Source organism: Solanum stenotomum, unplaced genomic scaffold (assembly GCF_019186545.1).
Source record: "Solanum stenotomum isolate F172 unplaced genomic scaffold, ASM1918654v1 scaffold12477, whole genome shotgun sequence".
NCBI lineage: Eukaryota > Viridiplantae > Streptophyta > Magnoliopsida > Solanales > Solanaceae > Solanum > Solanum stenotomum.
This window is the reverse complement of record NW_026022069.1, coordinates 86,795-112,324: the sequence shown is the minus strand read 5'-3', so window position 1 is coordinate 112,324 and position 25,530 is coordinate 86,795. Positions and strand designations below refer to the sequence as shown.

Genomic DNA, 25,530 nt, shown 5'->3' with positions numbered 1-25,530 from the left:
AGGGAAACAAGAGCTTCCTCAGATCGAAGACATGACAAGATTTGTGACGGATCATGAAAATGGCGAAGTCGCTTTTACTAAAAAGATGCTTCAATTATGGAAGACTCGAAGGGTATTGGGTGAGCCGGTGCCAAATAGATTTCGTCTGGAATGTTCTAAGGATTACAAAGAATGGTTAAAGAAGAGTTTCGCCGGAACTATTGAACCCGATCCAAACGTTCCCCATATTATTGAAGATGTTGGAGCCAAACATCAAATTCGACTTCATCAACTCCAAGAGAAGTTTGATAAGAATGAGTTAGAACATCAACGTCGACACTCAGAAGACGCCAACGTCATAGCACAGTTGAAACAAGAGCTACAAAAATCCAGGCAATGTATGTCAGAATTAGATGATAGCATAGAGCAGCAGATTCAGTCGATCGAGAGGTTCAGACATCAAGAAGGGGCTCGGTTGGCAAGAGATCACCTATGGGCGAATATATATGCTATGTGGGAAGAGGTTAGCATAGCCAAGAGGAGCAGACTTGGTGAAAGATCAGGATGAGCTTGGAGTTTGTTATCATCCCCTGCGTGGGATTGCTTTATTTGTACTTTGTCTTGTAATTTATTTTTTTGAACTCTTTTCCCTAATTTTATGTTTGTCAAACATTTTTGGATGCTATTAATGAAATATTTTGGGAATAATGAATTGGCTTAAAAATACCTATACATCATTCGATTCGATAGGCCTACCCTTGGCATAAAAGGGTCACATGCATGTTTAGGACACGCGATATATGCTTGTGTGCTTTAACTGTTTATGTGATATTGTTGCTTTGAATGATGATGTTTTAGCCCACTCCTTTTCAAAATGTTCGACCAAAATTCCATGAGTCTTAAGTTTCTCATCCAGAAATAAAATCCTACCACCCAAATCCTAAAATACAACTTTATCATCTCAGGAAAGGTGAAATTGCCGCTAAGATGGAAAAAAGCAAGGGTATCGACATAGAGCTAACCGAGGAGGATTTGAGGATGGAATTGCAATGGCTCAGGCGAGAGATCCAAGAAACCAGAGAAATGAGAATAGAAGTGGAGTTTGCCACCGCGGTCGCCCAAGCAGCAAATGCGGCACTAGACGCGGAATTGGCAGCAAAGAGGATGAAATGCGATGTTATAAGTGAAAGGACAGTTGTTGTGCGGAAGGAACATGACGTCTTCAAGAAAGACATAACTATGAGACTTCAGAAGATACGCGGGAAAAGCTCTTTATTCAATCAAGAAGCAAATAGTGGTCCCGAAGACACTCACCCTGGAGCTACTGAAGAAGATACTGATGAGGAAATCATTTATATGCCTCCTTTCCTGGGACGTCTGAAAAGGGGAGACCAAAAGATCACTCTCCTAGCTTATGAGCGGACACATAGCGTGGGGGCAAAAGTCGTGTCGTGTGCTCTCATTTACGAGCACTTTAAGACGTCAGGTATGCTGAAACCTCTCGAAGGAACCACTTTTGGGTTTGGGCATGAAATCTCTCAAAAGACATGTGCTTACCACCCGAACCAAAGAGGACACACTATAGAAGAATGTGTGGAGCTTAAAGCAGCAATCTGCAACCTGATCAACGTTAGGGAGATACCGTTTATGTCGGGTGGGAACACCGTCCTTACCTGTGACCAACAGGAGCCTAGTATGCCGATCACTAAGCACACTCGGTTCTAATGTCACTACTCCACGCCTTTCAAGAAAACATTGTTGGATATCTATAGTCAGTTGGTTCAAAAAGGAGTTTTGGCCTCTGTCAGAAAGGATGATGAAGCAATCGATCCCGTTGGAATTGAGATCTGGAAGCCCTGCCCTTATCATGATGCCATCGATCACAACATTGGGAGGTGCCTCAGGTTTCGCTATGATGTGGAATCCCTCGTGAAGGCACCATCTATCTTTTAGGAGTTTTATTATCTGTTTTTCACTTTCCTTGTAATCGCCAGAAATGAATGAATGAAAATGAAATTTTCCTTTGTACTCAAACTACGTAGGGCCTGAATTCTCCTTAGGAGATACATAGGCAGTCTTTCAAGGCCCGACCCCTATCGTTTCCAAATTTTCTTTCCCTCCTCTTTCATTCTACAAGGAAGCATTGAGTTCAGATCAACAGATGGCAGAAGATGCAGTAAGAAGACCTTTGCTCAACGCAATTTAGCATTTCTGAGTTACTAGCCCCAAAATAAAACGAGCAAATTCCTGCTTGTTCAAAAATCAGTCCCCATTACACGTGGGTTAACGTGTCCTCAAACGAAGCAACTTTTATTGTTTATCTGCTTTCTATGTGATATTTTGCATTATTCATCCAGAACTAAGACTGACAGATTTGCCTTTGAGTTGTTTTTCTCCATAGGTAGTTAGAACTGATCTGTGTTGATACACTGGCCGATCATCCTTATTTCACTAGATCTAAAGGACCTACAGATTCCTTCCCCAGTTAAAGTTCACAAAAGGGAAAAGCTGCAATGGGTGATAATAACGAATAAACCAGCCTTACTGATGTCGTGGTGAATCAGCCCGCCCTTGCTGATCAAAATGAACTGATTCTACAGTTGATGCAACAAATTGCTGAGATGAGAGTCGAGATGCAGAGAAAACAATATTTGCCTCCTCCAATTTTTGCTGTCAACACACAACCAGACGGAAGATCTCCAGCTCAAATTCCTCCTCCTAACGTGGAACAAGCTCAAAACCTGCCTTCCAGTCCTGCTCGTAATCCCTCCATCATTGACCTTATCACCCAAAACCCTCATTCGCCTCAGTCTCTTATCAAACACCACCCCCTCCTCAAAACACCAATCACCAAGCACCACTCCTTCCCCCTAATGCAAACCACCAAACTAGCCTACCTCCCCACAGCCAAAACAGTAATAATGTAACGACCCAGAAAATGATAGAGTGCAACTAGAGCCTCACATGTGAGTTTGGAGTCGAGAACCTAATGAAATGATTATATTTGAATTTGACCCAAAAAGTTCTTAAAAATGTGCTTCGAAAGTTACCGGAAACTTGTTTAGCTGTATATAAAAAGATTCATTTCGTTTTTCGAAAATACGACTTCATATTCTTGTTTAGGGGGTCAAATTGAGTGGGAAAAGGGTTTAACCCAAATTTTAGAGCAATCGTATCAATATCCAAAATTTCCAAGTGAAGCCTTTTTCAAGGGTCTACTTTGGAGGGTCATATCTACTAGCACACAAATTATTTGGGTGGCCAATAATATATCCATGGAAAGCCCTTTGATTTAGCTACCTAACGCACTTCGTTTTATCTCATTCGGAGTTCGGACGAAGAAGTTATGCCCATTTTCGTAAAATCTGTTCGGCAGGAAAAGGCAATTTCCGGTAGGCGTGGTTACTGTTCACCCGCCTCATTTTTTTTTCTAAATGTTGGACCATTCTTCCAAACGACTTATATTATTTCCTAGATACCATTAGTTCAATTTCCATCCCTAAAACATTTCCCTCTCTACAATCCTCCATTAAGAAGAAGAAGAAGAAGTGGGAGCTAGGGCTTTGGATTCAAGGCTTTCTTCATCAAATTTCGTGGGAGATCATAGCAAAGGTATGGTGGTCTTGATCCTTGTCTAAATTTCCATTCAAGGAGCCAAATCCAAAGTTATTTCAAGTATGAAAAATCTAGGTTTTCACTCAATCTCATGGGTTCTTCCACCAAATGGTTTTAAAAGGTTTCTAATGGCACTTTATGGTTATATTGTTGTTGTATTGACGATTTAAGATGAAAATACTCCATGAACCCATGATTTCTCTTTATTCCTAGTTTATGCCTTTATGAAGTGGGTTGCTAGATAATGAATGTATATGAATCAAACTTGTTTAAAGGTCTTTAGATTGTTGAAGTATGTCATTACCCATGCTTATTTTATGATGTATTGTTGGTGTATGGGTATGTGAGGCTTAGGGCCTTAAAGGCATAGTATGAGAAATTGGAGTGTTATCATGACATTATATGAATGAGAATTCAATGAAGATAATGTGATCATGTTATGAACGTAAAGGTGTTGCTATTGAAAGATTATTTCTCAATTTGACACTCATGAATGTTGATGATAGAATATGAAGGATTCTTCAATATAAAGTATACCTTGAATTGGTAGGGCTTATGCATCATTTTCTTGTATAAATGATTATATTGTTGATTGTTGAATCCTCGGATCGGTAGGCTAGTGGCACCCTTCCACACGAGCTTATAATGAACCTTGGAATCGGTAGGCCTATGGCACCTTTCCATGAAGGTTAATGATGAGACTTGAACCGGTAGGCCCATGGCACCCTTTCAAGAGGAGTTAATGAGCTTTCCTAAATGAACCTTGAAACGGTAGGCTTAAAGCACCCTTTCACGTGTTAATAAATGTAATTTGGAGTTGGTAGGCCAATGGCACCTCTCATATGTGATAATGTCAATGTAACGAACTATTCTATGGGAATGTTGGCTAAGCACCGAGTGGATTTGGTTAGATGGAAACTCCCCCAATAGTTAGGCATGAGTTTCAATGATCGTCTACCTTATCCCATAAACTATGTGCCCGCATAGGTAGCTAGTGGATCCATTAAGCTATATACCGGTCTTCCTTAGGCAAGTAGACCACCTCTTTACGGTGTGGGGACTTATGACACCGGATTCCATGACAAGCTCTCATGGTCTATGTCGGTTAAACGCTTACTTCCCATCATGCGAGATTTCATTATGGTTTCTTGATAGGTTCTACAAAGTGTAGGTAGTAGTATGGGATGCTACCTATACATTGCACGAGTAGGCTTGGAGAGGGTCATAGTGAGTTTCTCTAAATCCTAATGTATGTGATACAATTGTGGCCTAAATGAGGTTATTAAAGAATGTTGGCTCTCAAATGCTTAATATGAGATGCATGCTATACTTGGGTTATATTACGAGTTATTTTCCCTTGTCATGTCTTAATTAATGATATACCTCTTGTGTATGAATATGGTGCAAAGGTGAAAGAAAGGAATGATAAGTTACCTTAAGTGACCTTAATGTGGTGCCTTAGTATGGATGGTGGTATGGGACGCCATCCATACATTGCACGAGGTATAGCATAAGGGTTTCTTGAGGTGAAGGTCCAAGGTAAATGTTTTCATATTGAAATTGTTTAAAGGTAATAATATGACTTACTTGATGTTTATGCTTGTATTGTATGTCTTTTATGCAACTATTCATGGTACTTCAAAAAGTGGCATAATGCATGGTTTCTAACCAAAATGTCCCTTTTAAAGCATGTTTTGCATGGTCATCATACTTAGTACATTTTGCGTACTAACCCATATTCTTCATATTTTTACTATAAGTGTAGGTTCCGGCAAGTGATCCTTCCTAGCTAGTTCGAAGTGTTAGATTGCTTTCCTCCAAGACTTGGTATGTCCTCATGGATTCGAGGATAAGACTTTTAAGTTCTTTTGTTCATGTAATAGACTTAATAGACTTCTTTTGATTATAGAGGGTCGTGTCCCTACTTATGTTTTGTGACTGTGTCTAAGATGGCCATGTGAGACTTAGACTTCCGCTGTGTGTTTTTAAAGTTGTTTTAATGAAGTTTAAATGTGTGGATGTAAATAAGTTTTTTTTATTCCGCACTATTTTCATTATTGAATGCAATGAATGACTATGTGGCTCGTATAAGACCCCCTTCGGGGTCGAATACGCCATGTTACGACTAGGGGGTACTCTCGGGTCGTGACAAATAACCCACACACTTCCCTCCTTCACACCAACCCCCAGACTTTTCCCCAAAACTCTCACGCACCTTTAAATGGTCAGAGTCCCTCTATCGCTCCACCACTAACGCAAAAAGTCATTTTCCAAATACCAGTCCCCAACGAGCATGATGCCCATGGTTCGGAACTCGACCACTATGAGGAGAGGGAGAGAAAGTGGAGGTCAAAGGAAGAGAACGCCAAGATAGATATAAAGGGGGAAATTAGAAAAGCCATGAAGGAGTTGAACTGCATTCCTGAGGTCGCCGGGTTGAGTTATAAAGACTTATGCATTCACCCGAATTTGGACCTCCCGGAAGGGTTCAAGGTGCTAAAATTTGACATCTTTGGAGGAACGGGGAATCCGTTGGCACACTTGAGGGCCTACTGTGACCAACTCATAGGAGTTGAGAGAGACGAAGCTTTGTTTATGCGGCTTTTTAGCCGAAGTTTGAGCGAAGAGGCTCTAGAATGGTTTACGTCTCATGAAACAAAACAGTGGTCTAGCTGGAACGCTCTGGCTAAGGACTTCATCGAACGATTCGCCTACAGTGTGGAGATCGTTCCTGATCGTTACTCTTTGGAGAAGATGAAGCAGAAGCCGACCGAAAGTTACAAAGAATTCGCATATAGATGGCGAAAGGAGGCAGCTAGAGTTAGACCTCCCATGTCAGAAAAGGAAATTGTCGAAGTGTTTGTGAGGGTGCAAGAACTCGAATATTATGACAGAATCATGTTGCTCGTTGGAGCAAAATTTGCTGAGATAGTCAAGGTAGGTGAGACTATCGAAGATGGATTGAGAACCGGGAAGATTGCTCGTGTTGCTGCCTCGCCCGGATCTTCGGGCTTGTTGAAGAAGAAAAGAGAGGATGTGTCATCTATCTCTTATGAGGGGAAGAAGACCCCAAGGAAATCCTCATCATGCCAAGGTCGTTCTCGACCTTCACAGAGTTCACACCCGGTTTGTTATGCACATGCTGATTTCCAAAATACCCCTCCCCCAGTTATGAAAATACCCCTCCTCCCAATTATCAAAATATTCCCCCTCCTAACTACCAAACTCCCCCTACTATCTACCAAACTCCCCCACCAGTTTACCAAACGCCACCTCATCACTATCGAAATGTCGTCCCTAACTGTGCCAACGTTCAGACAAATTACCAAATGCCTCCCCCAATGTACCAAACCCCAGCTCCACTTTACCACGATACTCCCTCGAACTACCATGCTCCACAACCAAACTACCAAACCAACTCATATCCCAAATATCAAGCCCCCCTCCAAACAATCCAAATTATCGTCAAATGCCTCCCCCTCAACAAGGCAATTACGATCCCTCTTGTCCTAGATTTGAGAAGAAGTCTGCTAGAATTTTCACTCCGCTTATTGAAAGCCGAACAAAGTTGTTCGAGCAATTAACTGCAGCAGGATATATTCATCCAGTGGGGCCCAAGTCGGTTGACACTAGCTCAAAGTTTTACAGACCTGATCAGAGGTGCGCGAATCGCTCCAACAGTGTTGGACATGATACCGACGACTATATCAACCTGAAGCATAAGATCCAAGACCTAATTGACCAGAATGTGGTCTCTTTTCAGACGGTCGCGCCCAATGTCAATAGTAACCCTTTGCCGAATCATGGAGGCGCCACTATCAATATGATAGAGACAGATGATGACTGGTGCGTGACAAATGCAATAGTTTCGATTGCTCCTGTGAACTGGAAAAGGCTGTAGCTTCGTTGAGCATTAGAGAGAAGAAAGAGTTTATGATTCTGACACCCGAGAAGGTTGTTGCCTTGGTGCCTCGAGAAACTCTTACCCGACCAAAGTTTGTGATTGAAACGGTTGTTACCCAGGGTATGACCAGATCCGGCAGGTGCTACACACCGGAAGAGTTAGCTCAAAGAGGGCAGAAGAAGGACCAAACAAAAAGGCCAATTAGTGAAGCCGAGGCCGAGAAGTTCTAGAGAAAAATGCAGCCGAAATATTATTCGACTGTGAAGCATTTGGAGAAGACGCCGACTCAGATCTCTGTGTGGGCCTTATTGATGAGTTCGCAGTTGCATAGGCAGGCTCTGATGAGGGCTTTGGATGATACTTATGTGCCTGTAGGTACTAACTGTGATATTTTAGTAGCCTTGATAAACCAGGTCATCCGAGGGCACCGAATTAGTTTTTGTGACGAAGAGCTGCCCTTTGAAGGGAGGATGCACAACAAAGCTCTGCACGGCACTTGTATGTGTCGAGATAAGATAATTAATCGCGTCTTGGTCGATGATGGATCCGATCTTAAAATTTGCCCACTTTCGACTTTGAGGCAGCTCAAATTTGACTTGGGAAAGCTTCACCAGAACTAAGTCAATGTGAGGGCCTTTGACGAAGTGCAAAGAGACACATTGGGTGGAGTAAACTTGGATATTCAGGTGGGTCCTGTGGATTTTAATGTGGAGTTCCAGGTGTTGGATATCAACACCAGTTACAACTTGCTTCTGGGAAGACCGTTTATTCATATGACTGGGGCTGTGTCTTCTACCCTTCACCAACTAATGAAGTTTGTTTGGAAGGACAAAGAATTGGTCATTTATGGTGAATGGAGTCATTCCAATGGGTATGCACCGATCGTTGATGATGCCTCTCGAGGTTGTGATTTCTACACGGTGGAGCTGGTAAATGCCACCGGTGATGAATTGGCTCCACAGCCGCCTATGCCTACCGCGTACAAGATGATTGCTACTGTCATGCTCCAGAATGGTTTTGAACCAGGTTTCTGATTGGGGAAGCACTTTCAAGGAATCATCGAGCCTATCCAAATTCCCGCCAAAGGAGCAAAGTTTGGTTTGGGATATGTCCCAACAGACGACGAAGCAGAGATGAAGAATAAGAGTGTTGATCAAGTATTGGCCAGGTCAATTCCTCACCTGTACCAGTCATTTTCGGTATGAAAAAATGTCAACGATTGTGGTCTCGGGGAAGGAATCTGGGGCCTTTTTCAAGAGATTGATACGGTCATCGAGGAAGAGGTTGGGACATCAGGCATCCGTGATGCAGAACCTGATGAGCAATTGCAGAATTGGACCTCCATACCACTCCTGATTTCCCGCTCATCTGGGTAGAAAAGATATGTGTCTTTGTTTATTTTAAAATCGGTGGTAGTCCAGAAAAGGCCCGGGACCCACCCTTTATGCAATTGTTATTTGTTTGAAGCTTTTAAATTCCCTTGTGATGTTTAAAAAGGCAAAATGGCCCTCGGTCGTGGCCAAAGTTTGTGCTTGTCTTTCAATTTAAATGAAAAGTCTCTTTTATCAAAATTTGTTTATTTACTTCTCTGTTTATATTTTACTTTCCTAACTTTGTTTGTTTATGATTTCAGTAATATTAATTTAAAATCTGCCAATGTCATGTCGTGTCATTAACCGAGTGAACGAAATAAGGCAGGTGATGATGAGTGTGAGGAATATGAAGAAGAAAATAAGGTACCCAAACATGTTGCTGAAGAGTTTCGACAATTAGAGAATCAACACAAGCCAAATCTTGAAGAAATTGAAAATGCGAATCTCGGGGATGAGGAATGTGTCAAAGAAGTCAGAATCAGTGTCCATCTGGCTGAAGCCCAAAGAAGAGACCTAGTTCGTTTGCTCAGGGAGTACATTGATGTATTTGGCTGGTCTTATAAAGACATGTCGGGGCTGAGCACAAATATGGTGTCCCACAAGTTGCCGATCAATCCAGATTTCAGTCCAGTAAAACCAAAGACTCGAAAGTTCAAGCCTGAGTTGAGTTTGAAGATCAAAGAGGAGATTACAAAACAGATCGAGTCCCAAGTAGTGGAAGTGACACAGTATCCGACTTAGTTAGCTAATGTTGTTTCGGTCGCCAAGAAAGACAGAAAAATAAAAATTTGTGTTGACTACACAGATCTCAACAAAGCTAGCCCGAAAGATAATTTTCCATTACGAAATATTCACATTCTCACTGATAACTATGCTAAGCATGAGATGCAGTCATTTGTGGATTGTTGTGCGGGTTACCACCAGATCCTGATGGATGAAGAAGACGCAGAAAAGATAGCTTTCATTACGCCCTGGGGTGTATATCATTATCGGGTGATGTCGTTTGGTCTAAAAAATGACGGTGCTACTTACATGAGGGCTATGACGACCATTTTTCACGATATGATTCACAAGGAGATTGAGGTGTATGTAGATGATGTCATAATCAAGTCCCGCGAGAGTTCGGATCACTTGGCTCACTTGAGAATATTCTTTGATCATCTGTGCCAATATAATTTGAAGTTAAATCCCGCCAAATGTGCTTTTGGAGTGCCAGCTGGCAAGTTGTTGGGATTTATAGTCAGCAGGAGGGGCATTGAGCTTGACCCTTCCAAGATCAAGATGATCTAAGAATTACCTCCTCCGAAGACCAAGAAAGAGGTGATGAGTTTTTTGGGAAGGTTGAACTACATCAGCCGGTTCATAGCCCAATCTACCGTGGTGTGCGAGCCCATCTTCAAGTTGTTGAAAAAATATGTCTTGACCAAATGGACCGCAGAATGTCAAACTGCTTTTGATACCATCAAGAACTATTTGTCCAATCCACCAGTGTTGGTCCCTCCGCGAGAAGGGAGTCCGTTATTGTTATATTTGTCGGTCTCGAATAATGCATTGGGATGCGTGCTTGGTCAACATGATGAGACTGGGAAGAAGGAGCGAGTCATTTATTACTTGAGCAAAAAGTTCACTCCATATATGAGGCTCGTTACACTCTTTTGGAGAGAACGTGTTGTGCTTTGACTTGGATCGCTCAAAAGTTGAGACATTATTTGTCTTCCTATACCACATACTTTATTTCCAGGATGGACCCGTTGAACTATATTTTCCAGAAAGCAATGCCGACCGGGAAGTTGGCTTAATGGCAAATGCTTTTGAGTGAGTTTGACATTGTGTATGTGACTCAGAAGGCGATAAAGGCGCAAGCCTTGGCTGATCATCTTGTAGAGAATCCAATTGATGAGGAGTATGAACCGCTCAAGACCTATTTTCCTGACGAGGAAGTTTCATTTGTGGGTAAAGATATTTCTGAGGCATACCATGGTTGGAGAGTATTCTTTGATGAAGCGGCGAATCATCAAGGGAAAGGTATCGGAGCAGTCTTAGTGTCAGAAATCTGTCAGCACTATCCTATGGCGGCTAAACTCCGATTTGAATGCACGAACAACATGGCCGAATATGAATGTTCATGAGCTTTTGGTTATTGGAGACTCAGACTTACTGATTCATCAGGTTCAAAGAGAATTGGCAGTGAAAAACCCAAAGATCACACCATATGTGTGGTATATACAGAAGTTATGCAAGAGATTTCGCAAGATTGAGTTCAGACACACTCCCAGGACACAGAATGAGTTGGCCGATGCTCTTGCCACCATCGCATCAATGATTAAGCATCCGGATACAAGTTGTATTGATCCAGTAGATATAGAGGTAAAGGAACAGCCTATTCATTGTTCACACGTCAAAGCGGAACCAGATGGCTTGCCGTGGTATTTTGACATCAAGAAGAATTTAGAGGACAGGACTTATCCTGAGAATACAACGTTCAACCAGAAGAAGTCGATACGCCGCATGGCCCTCAATTTCTTTGCAAGTGGGGAAATCATTTATAGGAGGACTCCAGATTTAGGTCTTCTCAGATGTGTTGATGCTAGTGAAGCTGCAAAGCTTCTGGAACAAATACATGCCGGAGTTTGTGGTACTCACATGAATGGGCTCACTTTGGCGAGAAAGATCCTTTGAGCCGGCTATTTTTGGATGACTATGGAACATGATTGTTGCAAGTTTATGCAGAAATGTCATAAATGTCACGTGCCTAGAGATTTGATTCGAGTGCCACCTCATGAACTCGATACTATGAGTTCACCTTGGCCATTTGTAGCTTAGGGCATGGATGCCATTGGTCCGATAGAGCCAGCCGCCTCTAACGGACACAGGTTCATTTTGGTTGCCATTGACTAATTCACCAAGTGGGTGGAAGCAATTTCGTATAAGTCGGTGACCAAGAAAGTAGTTAAGAGATATTATATGTCAAGTTTCTGTTTGTATTTTCTGTCATTTCCTTGTAATCGTTCTGTTTACTTGTATTCGCTTCGATTAAAATTTTACCCCTATGTAATGAACTACGTCTGACCTGAATTCCCAGGAATGAGATACGTAGGCGGCCTATGTCGGCCTCGGTCACCCCTTTATCCCTTTTTATATTTCTTTGTAAATGAATTACGTCTGATATGAATTCTCAAGAATGAGATACGTAGGCGGCCTCTGTCGGCCTCGGTCACCCCTTTATCCCTTTTTATATTTCTTTGTATTTGAACTACGTTTGACCTGAATTCTCAAAAATGAGATGCGTAGCCGGCCTATGTCGGCCTCGATCATCTTCTTTATAAATTTTCTATTTTTGTTAATCCTTGAGGGGGAACTATCTTTGACCTGATTCTTGCCTCAACGGGATACGTAGGCGCCACAAGGGCTCGGTCATATCTCCCGTGAGATTTTTATTTTTCCTTTACAATAGAAACTAGGACAGAATTTTTGAGAGGGTCTAAAGAATTCTCAGGAAAGAGATCTCTCCAACAAAGTCGAGACTGAAGTTACTTTGAAATTTGCAACTGGACAGAATTTTTGAGGGAATCTCAAAAATTTCGTGATTTGATCACCAACGGTTAAAGATACACCAAGACAGTTAACTGAGACAAAATTTTTTAAGGATGACTTCAAAAAAATTTCAATAAGGATCATCGGCAGTTTGGAAAAACTTTGAATACTTCCCAGCAAGTAATCAAACAGATCTCAAAACACCAACTCCGAATGACGTTCATTAAGCTTGACGTGACATGACACTTGGCAGTGACTTTTCCCAAACGTTACTTTTGAAAATATATTTTCCTTAAAATCTTTTACTTCATGTTTCAATTATATTTGCATAAAAAAAATGTTTTGTCTTATCAAGAAGCGGGAGATCGGAGAAATCAACCGAAGATAGCAAAAGAAGGAGCAGATAACCAAAGAGATCGTCACAGATCAGTTCACTCTTAAACTAACAATTTTTCTTTGGATATATGTTTATAGGTTTACCTCAAAATCAACACATTCCTCCATTCAATGAATATGGAGAAGTCGAAAGAGCGAAGAGCTCCCCCAAAATTGACAATTTTTTCGGTAGAAGCAGGAAATATTTTATGTTTCTTATATCAAATATTTGGGAATATGAATAGCATTATTTCATCCAAAATTCCCAACAAGGTGAAATCCATAATGGACATACGATTATGTTCGGAGTGCTGACAAATAAAAACCTCGAAGAGAGAAATTATATTTATTTTACAGCAACTAAAGATGTCTGGAAGACGTTTATCTGCATTATATTGTTAGATATGATAATATTCTTACCCTGAAGGTTATTTATATTGTATTGTCGAATGAGATGATACCACAACTCCGAGGGTCATTTTATTTATATTGTCGATTGAGACGATACCGCCATCCAAAAGATACCCAGAAGGTCACATATGTTGCTCGGTGAAGCACTACCGTCGTTCGGTATCAGAGAGGCATCATCAGAGAAAGAAGTCATGCATTACAAGGAAAAATGTCATGCATCGCGAAAAAAAAATCCATGCATCGCGGAAAAGAAAGTCATGCATTGCAAGAAAAGATTCATGCATTGCGAGAGAAGATTCATGCATTGCGGGAAAAATGTCATGCATTGCGGGAAAAAGACTCATGCATCGCGGGAAAAAAGATTCATGCATAGCGAGAAAAAAGAGATTCATGTATTACAAGAGAAGAAAAAAGATTCATATATTACAAGAGAAACAAATCATACATTGCAAGAGAAAGAAGTCATGCATTTCGGAGAAGTCATGCATAGCAAGAGAAAGAAGTCATGCATCGCGGAAAAGTTTGCATCGCGAAGAAGCCATGCATAGCAAGAGAAGATTCATGCATCCCGGGAAAAGGATTCATGCATTGCAAAAAAAGATTCATGCATCACGAAAAGAGATTCATACATCGCGAAAAAAGATTCACTAAGATTCGCCTATCAAAAGAAGATTGACATCGGATGCATCATTTTCTTTGGCACAACGACATCAAAAGAACTATCAACATATTACATCGGCCTATTTTTATTACTTTGACACCAAATGAAGAGTACATTGATGATTATATTGCAAATATGAGACACAAGCTTTATTTGCTTCACGTCAAACTCGATAGAGTTGACGTCAAATGTTCAAGGAGAACAATTAAGTGTCAACGCGGTAAAAGACATTGTCTCCCATTTGAATTGCATTTTTATGCTAATGAGTTTTATCTCAGTCCTTGTCGAGAGCATCCGAAAGGATGAATCTCCAAAACAATCCACAGGTGCGAATGACATCAAAAAGGATGCAGCACAACGTGGAACCTTTTCTTAGCAGCGAACTGGGACAGAATCCAAAGAGGAGTGTCAAACTCTTAGGACGCGAGCAAAAGATCGACTTCCACCACAATCAAACCACACCCCTATCAGGAGGCATGTGGATTTTTCTTAGGTTTGTCGGTTTCAGTTTCGCATCCGAAAATTTTTTGTCTCTACCGGATGCAACTTTCCAATCTGAGTGACGATGCACTAAGAGCTTTGGAAATTATGTCCGTGTAAGTTCTTAATTATGGGTGTGAAGCACGCCACATTCATGGCTAAGAAGTTGCAAGCCTCTTTTTTTTCATACTCGACTTGCTTTGTCACCTTTCCAAAACCAAAGGTTATCTTGCATTATAGATTTCCTTTTCAACCGATAGAGTCGAACTACAAGCAGCCTAATTCCCTAAGTTGAGGGATATGTAGGCGGATCAGTGTTGAAAACTCGGTTGTATTCCAACACTCGCTCTTAAATATTATTCTCGAGCATCCCGGTCTCTTCATAGTCCGATACCAGGATGACTTTTGAATTCTTTCAAATTGTGCGTCAAATCAAGCGTATCAAGCTACAAGTGGCCTGAATACTCATATAGCCTGAGATATGTAGGGAACCCAATTTCGGGGTTCGGCATAATTCTTAAGGTCCATACCAAATCCCTCTCCTAAAGGATGAAGATATGGTCGGTCAAAATTGGATTTGTCAATTTCATTTTTCTCGAATTTCTTGCATCAATCCAAGTAAAATGAGGGACAGTTGTTGACACCTAATTTTGACCCTCCGCGATAAAAATTAATTTGTGAGCTTCTTTAATCCCAAACGATTTGAAATAACTAATTTTATAAAAAATTCAAAATATGTTTCAAGATATTTTAAGAATTTTATTCACTTTTATAATATTTTAAATAATAAATATGTTTTATATTGTTACGTATGTAACTAATATATTTTACAAATACTTGAAAACTATCTTGAAAAAGATTTCATTATTATTATTGTTATTATTATTATTATTTTAACGTAAACACTTTATTAATCTATTTTAATTTGAATTATAGATATGTTGTTGAATTAGTTATTTTTATTAAGTTAATTATTTTATTCCGTTAAAATTAAGAAGCTCGCCAATTAATTTTTATTAGTTCACCTTATATAGGTTTAAGTTGAATCCGTTAATTCAACTCAATTTAGCTATTACTTAAATTCTGAAATCTAACCAATATATTTTTTTACTTTATACCCATTCTTAAATGACCAAATTTTGGGATTTTATGTGGCATCTCTAGCAAACCTTCCAGCCCATATGTTAAACCTAAATTCCCAACCAACCCAATACTTTAATTCGATTCCTAGCCCAACCCAAGCTCCAGCCCACACTCTTATTACTCCTAAACTGACTCATTCCTCCTCTTACTTGACCCGGCCTAGCCCAATTCCTTCATTAACTAAGAAACCCATTTCAACAATGTGCACATACAGCAAACACCACCCATCGCGCTTCTTCTTCTTCCTCTAGCGATCCGGAGAGAACAAGCCCAATTCGCAATCCAACACACATAAAGCAACCCGAGTCCAGCAAGCAGCAGCAACAGAGAGACGTACGCTACAAATTTTTGTTTCTTCTCCAACGTCCCTATCCCCATTAACATCGCAGCAGGCACACGCTCTGTCCTGCTTTCCGCTTTCGGAACGAGTCAAAACCCCAAGGAAAAGGTGTTTGTCCGAATTGGGGAAGGAATTCAATTTTTGAATTTGGAATTTCTATCTGTTTCCCCCCACATTCCGAACTCGAATCCTTGTCCATAAGTACCATTTTCCTCACTCACGGTAAGGGGGAGAAATTTTCTTTTAAGGAGAAGTCAGATAGAATTTTTTTTAAAAAAAAGCTGAAAAAGTTCCACAGAAACATACATTTCAGATATATATTTTTCTTTCTTCCCGATTCTTTGTGGGTTGCAAAAAGATTAATTGGATTTCTCGAAAGTTCTCGCTGCGGTGTTAAGTTCGATATTCCTCTACTCGTGTCTCAGTTCACTGCCCGGAGAAAGGTAAATTCACCCTTAGCTTTCGTTTAATTCCTAGTTCTTTTTTATGTTTTTTTTATTTGTGTGTTTTCAACTTTGTTTTAGTTTTCATGTGTTAAAACTTTGTTTCGATATTTAAATGGTTTTTCTGGTGTTCATGTTCCTGTTACTCGTCTGATTTTGGTCAAAAGAGTAATGTTTCCTCTTGGTTTTAGTCTTGAGTTCGTCCTCATAAGCAATAAGCATCTAGATCTGTGTTTACACTACCAATTCATAGAAATATCAGATATATATTAGTTTAGTGCCTCTGTTAAAGGTTGTTGTTTTGATAAGTTTATTTTTCTCTAATGTTCTCTTTGGACTGATGGTTTCATTATTCATATTTCCTCACAGTTGATATTTGTTCAAGTATTAATTTGCTAATAACATGTTTGGTATGGTTTCGAGATCACTTTAGTAATTGTTGTGCCGAAATGAGTTATAAATGTACGAATTGACGGTATACATGGTGTATACATCGTATATACACTTGGTGTATATCATCTGGGAATGGAAAAATGGGTCAAAGGGCAATCTGATTGGATTTGGGCCAAAGCCCAAGTCTAATTATCTCCTCTCCCTCTCTTATTATTTATATTGTATTATTTGACTAACTTCGTTTATTATATGGTTTAATTTAATTAAACTCCCGTAGATAGCCATTTTATTTTTTTTATCTTATTCGAATTAAAATATCTATGTTTTATACTCAACTCTATTTTTTTTAGTCTTGTTACTTAAATTTATCCCCTTTAGAAAAATTCCCCTTTAGTTCACTCCCCCTTAAGATAAATAAAAAATGATAAAAATAATAATAGTAATAAAAATAGGTTAAAATAAATGAGCTCTTTTTACTTAATTTAAATTTTTTTTAAAATAATTAGTTAAAATAAAATGAGTTCTTTCGCTTTGTTAAACTTTTTAAAATTAGTCAAAGTCGTGAATTCTTTACTTAGTTAAATTCTAAAAATAATTAGTTGAAATAAATGATTTCTTTTACTTAGTTAATAGTTTCTCAAAAATTAGTCAAACTTATTTTTAGTCAAATCGCCGGTCAACCGCGAGTTAGCGGACATTCCGAGGGCCTAACACCTTCTCGAAATGTACATTGAACTCCGAACCCATTTTCAATTGAGTTTATCTGTTTAATTCTTTTGAAAATCTTAAATATTTTTTCTTGATCTTTTACTAAAAATTAAGTGGTGACTCTGATCTTTTGGAAATTCGATTTCTCTTAAACCATAAGTTTGATTGATTTTTCAAAAACTAAGTCATTTTTCTCTTAACTATATTTTTAATAAAAAAATGTACCTATGTTTTATAGTCATTTTCCACACTCCAAGGTACGTCTAAACGTCAAGAACTCATCCATAAGCATGTGATCATATACCTTGAATCCATAATCCAATTCGAGGAAAGTTTGGATCAAAGTCAAGTGAAGTTAGAGTCAATCTTAGAAGTTAAGAAGTAAGTCCAAGCAAGTCTTTAAAGTTGTTCAAGAGTCTTTATTGAACATTTTAACTTCATTTTAAGGCTCAAGTTTCAAGTCAAGCAAAGAGTATAGAGTTTCAAGTTAAGTCAAGAGTATAAAGTTGAGTTCATTTCTCAAAAGTTACTAGGGAACTAAGTATTCCCAAAGAAGTTTTAAAGAAATATTTTCACATTTAAACAAGATTGGGAACTGAGATTTCCAAAGAGCCTTCGGGCTAGTTTTCCAGAAAAGAGTAATCGTTTTCTAAATGAAGCAAAAAAGGAAACTAAGATTTCCAAGATAGCCTTTGAGCTAAGTTTTTGAGTAATTATCTCAAATCAGCAGGAAGACATGTGTTTTAAAAACATAAGAGCCAGTACATTTTTTGGAGTAGTATCGAGCACCGAATTGGGGGAGCGTTCAAAGTACCCACAACTCCCATAGAACCATGTAGCCATCATGGGTAAAAGAGGTTCACACTTTTTAGATGAATCATTTTCAGATTTGACTAGTGGATCCATTAGGCAATTCAGGTCCTATACCTTTGGCCGTGTATAGATGCTCTGGCAGCGTGAGATTGATCGTTGTATCATCACTATAGCTCTTATGTGATGGTTGTCAGTTAGAGAAACTCCCACAGAAGTTATTGTATCTTTATATATACACAACAATTATTGTATTTTTATATACATCAGTTCATTTGTATTTCTATATACATCTCAGGTTTATTGTATCTTTGTATACACACAGAGTTTATAGCAGGTTTTAAACAACCTTTCTTTATATCGCACTTGTTTTAAATTACCTTATATTGAAAGGAGTCAGTCAGGTTGAGTTGAGTTGAGCCAGGTAAGCTATTCAGTTTCTTCCAGATTTCCTTCTCGCATACTCATACATTCAATGTACTGATGCCAGTTGGCCTGCATCTTATGACGATGCAGACACAGGTACCCAGGACCAGCATCCAGCACATCGTTGATCCAACTGAGCACTCCAGAGTCAGTGGTGAGCCTCTTTGCATTCCGGAGGACTCGGTTATTTTGTTCTCTTACTTTTGTGTTATTATGATGTTGTGGGGTCTGTCCCAACATCCATCTCAGTGTTATAGAGGCTTCACAGACAGTTAGTCAGTTGGTTAGTTTTGAGTCTCTCATCTATGTATATATGTAAATATTCTATTTTGGGACTCGAGTTGCCTTTTAGGCCAGATGTTATCAGTTAAGTTGTTTTATGTCCTTACATTGCATGGAGTTATTCTGTAGAGTTAGGTTTCCGCTGAGTTAAGAAAGCCAGGCCAAGGGTTCGCTTGGGGCCAGCAATGGTCTTCGAGTGCCGGCCACGTCCAGGGTGTAGGCTCGAGGCGTGACAGCTTTTGGCCAAAAAAGTGACGCAGTCCGTCACTTTTTTCCCTCTCTTTTTGACAAATTTTTAGTAGTGTTTGTGAATCTATGATTCCAAATCCCAAACAATGAACTCGATCCATCAACACGCAATTACAACCTCAAACAAACTTCAACATACTTTGAAATTGGAGTTCCAAACCCGAACAACTACTCAAACAAGAACAATGAAAGAATTGTACTCCCTCTGTCCCAATTTATGTGACTTACTTTCTTTTTTAGTCAGTTTAAAAAAGAATGACACATTTCTATATAAAGTAACAATTTAACNAAATCCCAAACAATGAACTCGATCCATCAACACGCAATTACAACCTCAAACAAACTTCAACATACTTTGAAATTGGAGTTCCAAACCCGAACAACAACTCAAACAAAAACAATGAAAGAATTGTACTCCCTCTGTCCCAATTTATGTGACTTACTTTCCTTTTTAGTCAGTTTAAAAAAGAATAACACATTTCTATATAAAGTAACAATTTAACTATAAAATGTTTATTTTACCCTTAGTAAATGGTGTACAGTCACACAAATTTGTATCATTCATTTTGGACCACAAGTTTTAAAAGTCTTCATTTCTTTCTTAAACTTCGTGCCGAGTCAAACCATCTCACATAAAATGGGACGGAGGGAGTACTTGATTTTCTTTTTGTGATAGGGATGAACAAAGAAAAACAACATTATTGAGAGGAAGGTATTTTTGTCATGTTGGACTACCTGGGTGGACTGCAATGTCAGCTCTAATGGCAAATATAACGTTTTAAGGGTATTTGTGATCCAAAAACATAGACGGCAAAGATAGTTTTAATCCCAAACATAAGTAAATGTTATATATGAGCTATTTCGAATAGTACGAGGGTAATTTTGATCCTTTTCTATTTATAAAAAGGGTATAACCATACATAATATGCTTTTGGTGGTACACGTGTATTCTGCCTATGGTCTTTGTTTGTCTTATTTTTGCCCACCAATTGTACGGACTGTTTTACTGACCTCACAGGCAATAATTTAATGAGATTGAGATATCATGCAAAGTAGTTGTGACTTGTGGACACAAGTGAAAGGAAAGGGATTGTAGAGTTAATATAATATCAAATTATCAATATTGGAAAGGAACTAGCCAAGAAGAAACTCGTGACGATTCCATCGCGATACGTACGTGATGATCAAGGCCATTCAATTGCAACATCAAATTATAAGCAAGTTCCAGTAATTGATATGCAACGATTGATCAACTCTAATGATCATGACTTTATGAATCTTGAACTTAACAAGTTACATTTTGCAGCTAAAGATTGGGGTTTCTTTCAGGTACATATTTTATTATTAATGAGTTTATTGCTTAAAACTCCGTCAACTAAATAAACCAATAATATAATAGCAAAGATCAAGTGACTTTTCTGATACAAAACAGAAAATAATGTCTTTTATCAATTAAAAGTGCTTGTGTATGCTTAAGTTTAAACTTTTTAAATAAAATTATCATATACTTTAATATGATATCAGTTTTCAAGACTGTTTGGTTCAAAACGGTAAAGCCCATTAGCCTTGAAGTAGTCCAAATAGGGGTCGGACCAAAACGGACCATATATAGGTTGTATATGCATATTATTTATTTTGTCCTAATTTGTATGATACAAATTTTTTTCAGTTATTTTTAAAAAAGAAATAAGTGTTAAAAAAACACATCTAAACTTTTTTTTTTTTTACCTAAATTATTGAGAATGTGAGTTTCATACGTAAGTTATCACTTATTAGTTTGAGAAGGGCATCTCTCTTTCTTTTATTACACTCTTATCATGGTGTGTACTACATCCTCTCTTTTATTTTCAAAAATCATGTACAAAATATTCTATCTTAACAAAAATTAAATAAATTATTTGTATTAGTTAAAATAATGGACAAAACTACATTCCACCTTAACAAAAAAATAAATAAATTATTAGTATTAGTTAAAGTTAAAATAAAAGTATTACTATCCAAAAAAATTATAAAATAAAATGTAAAATATTTTCCTTACCCCAATCCACCACTTCCCCCCCCCCCCCCCCTCCACCCTCAACTTTTTTACTTTTTTTTAAAAAAAAAATCATTTTATAAATGCTTTTTGAAAAATTCTTACTTCATCTCTCCCTACCCTTCAAATAATAATATAGATATTATTTTATTTTTTAAAAGAAAAAATAATTCTACCTCACCCCACCTAACCCTACACTTTCAATTTTATCCTCATTTTGTGTTATATATAATATTTTCCTAAAGATATATGTACATATCCAATACAAAACGAGAAAAATGTAAAAAAAAAAAAAAAAAATAGAAAGAGAGACTTAGATGGTGTGTGGTAGAATTTATTTATTTTAAAATTATAAAAATAATATCATTTTTTTTTTGGAAGGAGTTGAGAAGGGGATGGCGTTTGAATTTTAAAAAAATATTTTTATAAAAGAAATTTAAATAAAAAAAGGATGGGGGATTGTCGTGGCTGGGGTGGGGGTGGGGGTGAGAAAAATATTTTAAATTTTATCTTTTAAAAAATATTTTTTAAAAATTATTTTTGGATAGTAATACTTTAATATTTAACTTTTAATTAATATTAATAACTTATTTTATTTTTGTCAAATATGAAATAATTTATTCATGTGGCAAAATTTTACCAATAAAACAGAGAGTGTATTGCACTTCCAATAATTTAGTTGTTTAGGTATGAAGCTCAAAAAAATGTGATAATTTAGATATATTGTCGACACTTATTTCTTTTTTAAAAAAACAGAATGACAATTTTTTTTTATATATTTAGTAACAAAATAGATTCAAAATATTAATTTCACCCTAGATAATAATTTTAAGTACTTAAATATATATGACTTATTTCAGACTACAAACTTAAAAAATATTTTCATATTTTTTTAGAACTCCATGCCCAATAGAGGGAGTAATAACAAGTTCAACCACATTTGCAGTTGATTAATCATGGAGTTAGTTGTTCAGTAGTGGAGAAGATGAAACATGAAACTAAAAAATTCTTCGATCTGCCATTGGAAGAGAAGAAGAAGTTCGAACAATCGTCAGGAGATACAGATGGATTTGGACAGCTGTTCGTTGTCTCTGATGAACAAAAGCTTGACTGGGCTGATCTCTTTTACTTGAAGACCTCACCGACATATTTGTGGAAGCCTATATTTTCCAAGCTTTACCTCTCACTTAGGTATGTAATTGTTAACATTGTTCGCGCTCTTTTATACTAAACACTAAAAAATAAGTAAGAGAATCACTTATTAATGTATATGTAGAGAGACGATTGAAGAGTATACATAAGAAATAAAGGAGCTAAGCATGAAAGATTTGAAAATGTTGGGTAAAGCTTTGGGGATTGATGAAGAAGAAGTGAAAAGTGTTTTTGAAGAAGGAATGCAATCAATGAGGATGAACTACTATCCACCATGTCCATAACCAGACAAAGTAATGGGACTTTCTCCTCATTCAGATGCAACAGGCCTTACAATACTTCTTTAAGTCAATGAAGCTCAAGGTCTTCAAATTAGAAAAGATGGAATATGGATTCCCATTGAACCACTCCCTAATGCCTTCATAGTCAATGTTGGAGATGCTTTTGAGGTACTTCCTTCATCTCATTCTCTAAAAATTTATCAAGTAGTATAATATTATTTTTGCAGTCGTTTTAATTTATATGGTGATATTTGACAAGCTAATTTTCCAATATATTCATAAGGAATATTCCAAATCCCTTGTGACCTTGAGTCACGCCCCGAGCCTACACCCTGGGTGGGATCGGCACCCGGAGACCATTGCTGGCCCCAGGCGAACCCTTGGCCTGGCTTTCTTAACTCAGCGAAAACTTAACTCAACAGTACAACTCAATGCAATGAAAGGTTATAAAACAACCAACTGATGCATAACATGCCGAAAGGCAGCTCGAGTCTCAAAATAGAATATTTACATATATACATAGATGAGAGACTCAATACTAACTGACTGACTGTCTATGAGGCCTCTAAAATACTGAGATGGATGTTGGGACAGACCCCGCAACATCCTAATAGAACAAAACTAAGTACACAAAATAATTGAGTCCTCTGGAAAGCAAGGAGGCTCACCACTGACTCTGGAGTGCTCAGCTGGATCAACGACGTGCAAGATGCTGATCCGGGGTACCTGTATCTGCATCGTCATAAGATGCAAGCCAACTGGCATCAGTACATTGAATGTACGAGTATGCGAGCTGGAAAGCTAAACCACGACTTAAGCTTGAAAAGAGTACAAAAGAACACTTACCTTGGCTCTATTCAACTTATGAATAATTGAACTCAAGATATAAAGCAATAAGACACATGCAATATATAAAGCTTGTAAAACTCTGAAAACATGACGTAAAAATCATATTTATAATATCATGAAAATACCATCCTTCATCTTAAGGTCTACTTGTGCAATGTATGAATGAAGTCTCATACCCTCATCCATACTAAGCAGAACCCTCGAGGAACCATGCTTTTTCTACAGTGGGAGCTTCTCTAACCGACAAACCACCACTATGAATATGAGTGGTGATACAACGTTTTACCTCACGTTGCTCGAGGACCATTCTATACCTTGCCGTGATATAGGAAGCTAATGATACAACGTTTTACCTCACGTTGCTTGAAGACCATCCTATACCTGGTCTTGATATAGGAAGCTAACTTTACTAAGTGGATCCACTAGCTTAACTTTACGGGTTCATCTAAAAAGTACGACCCGTTAACTCCCATGTTGGCTACATGGTTATTATGGAGAGTTGAGTTTAATATGAACTCGCGTCCCCAAATCGGTGCTCGATACTACTCCCAAAATGCTTTTAGTTCATAAGTGTTTTAAACACATCTTTCTTTAATGAGATAATCACTCAAAATCTAGCCCAAAGGCTCACTTGGAAACGATGTTCCTTTTTCTTGAAAACTAGCCCTAAGGTTCTTTTGGAATCATAGTTCCTTTCTTACTCAAATTTAAAAAAACATTTAGAAACTTCTTTGGGAATACATAGTTCCATAATAGCTTTTGGAGAAATGAACTCAACTTACACTCTTGACTTAACTTGAGTCTTGAGACTCTTTACTTAGCTTGAAACTCTAAGTTATTTGCTTGACTTGAAACTTGAGTCTAAAGATGAAGTTAAAACGTTCAATGAAGACTCTTGAAAAGCTTGGAGGACTTGCTTGAACTTACTTCATAACATGGCTTGACTTGACTCTAACTTTTCTTTAACTTGATACTAACTTGCCTTGAATTGAACTATGGATTCAAGGTATATGATCACACGTATTTGGATGAGTTCGGGATGTTTAGAAACACTTTAGGGTGTTGGAAACAACTAGGGAACATAGGTATAACACCTAGGAACATACATGAGAAAGCATGGAAGAATGGGGGAAACTTGGCGTCATTGGTGCTCTGCAAGGCGCGGAGCGCCAGCCCTCGAAAGTCAGAGGTCACCTGCTGGCGCTCTGAGAGGCGCGGCGCCCCAAGGGGGAAACCTCAGAGCCCCTTTTGGGGCGCGCTGGCAGGCGCGACGCGCCAACCACTTTGCCCAGAAACTCGACTTTTCTCCCCTTTTTCTTCAACTTTAAACCATCCTTACTTCAAAGGATCTAACCCCAAACACTAAGGATCATCATATCCCTCAACATACCATGGATTACAACTCAAAACACAACCCAATCATGTCTCACAACCAACAACTTCAACGACACAACTAACAACATCAACAACAGCTAACAACTTCAACAACAATTCCAATCTTTCCTCAAATCATAAAATGAGCTTGGTGTGTGGGGGAGAGGATCAACCCACACTAAGAACTCACATACCTTAATAGGGATCACCCCCGACGATTTCCACGACGGAAACTTGTTGATCTCCTCTTCTTCTCTTCCTCTTCTCCTTCTTCTCTTCTTCTTCTCTTCTTCACTCTCAAGAACCCTAACTTTCTCTCTTTAAAATGGGACAAAATGATCCAAGGGTCAGCCCTATACAACAATATAATCCCAAAAGAATTGGCTAGGGAAAAGACTAAAATGCCCTTAAATTTCCGGACGGATTCCTTGTCAACTGCCAAACTTTCAAAGGGCATATCTCACTCATACGAACTCGGAATCGAGCAAACTCAGTGGCGTTGGAAAGGTCATTCCACAAGCTTCACAACCATAACTGGAACTACTCCTAACTCATCCTGAGCTAGAAGTTATGACTGCTCAAAGTTGGCCAAAAACTCACTGATTTCCCCACAGCCAAATTTCCAGATTTTTAAATCCTTTCCAAAAATGAAAATTTTCAAATTCCAAGCCTCTTCTTAGCTATTTCAAATTGTCGGATGTTACACCTTGCCC

General features: G+C 38.3%; 1 pseudogene; it reads left to right on the top strand.

Moving 5' to 3' along the window:
- Nucleotides 1-25,530, top strand: part of LOC125849997 (protein SRG1-like) — a 40,677-nt pseudogene that overhangs the window by 13,866 nt on the left and 1,281 nt on the right.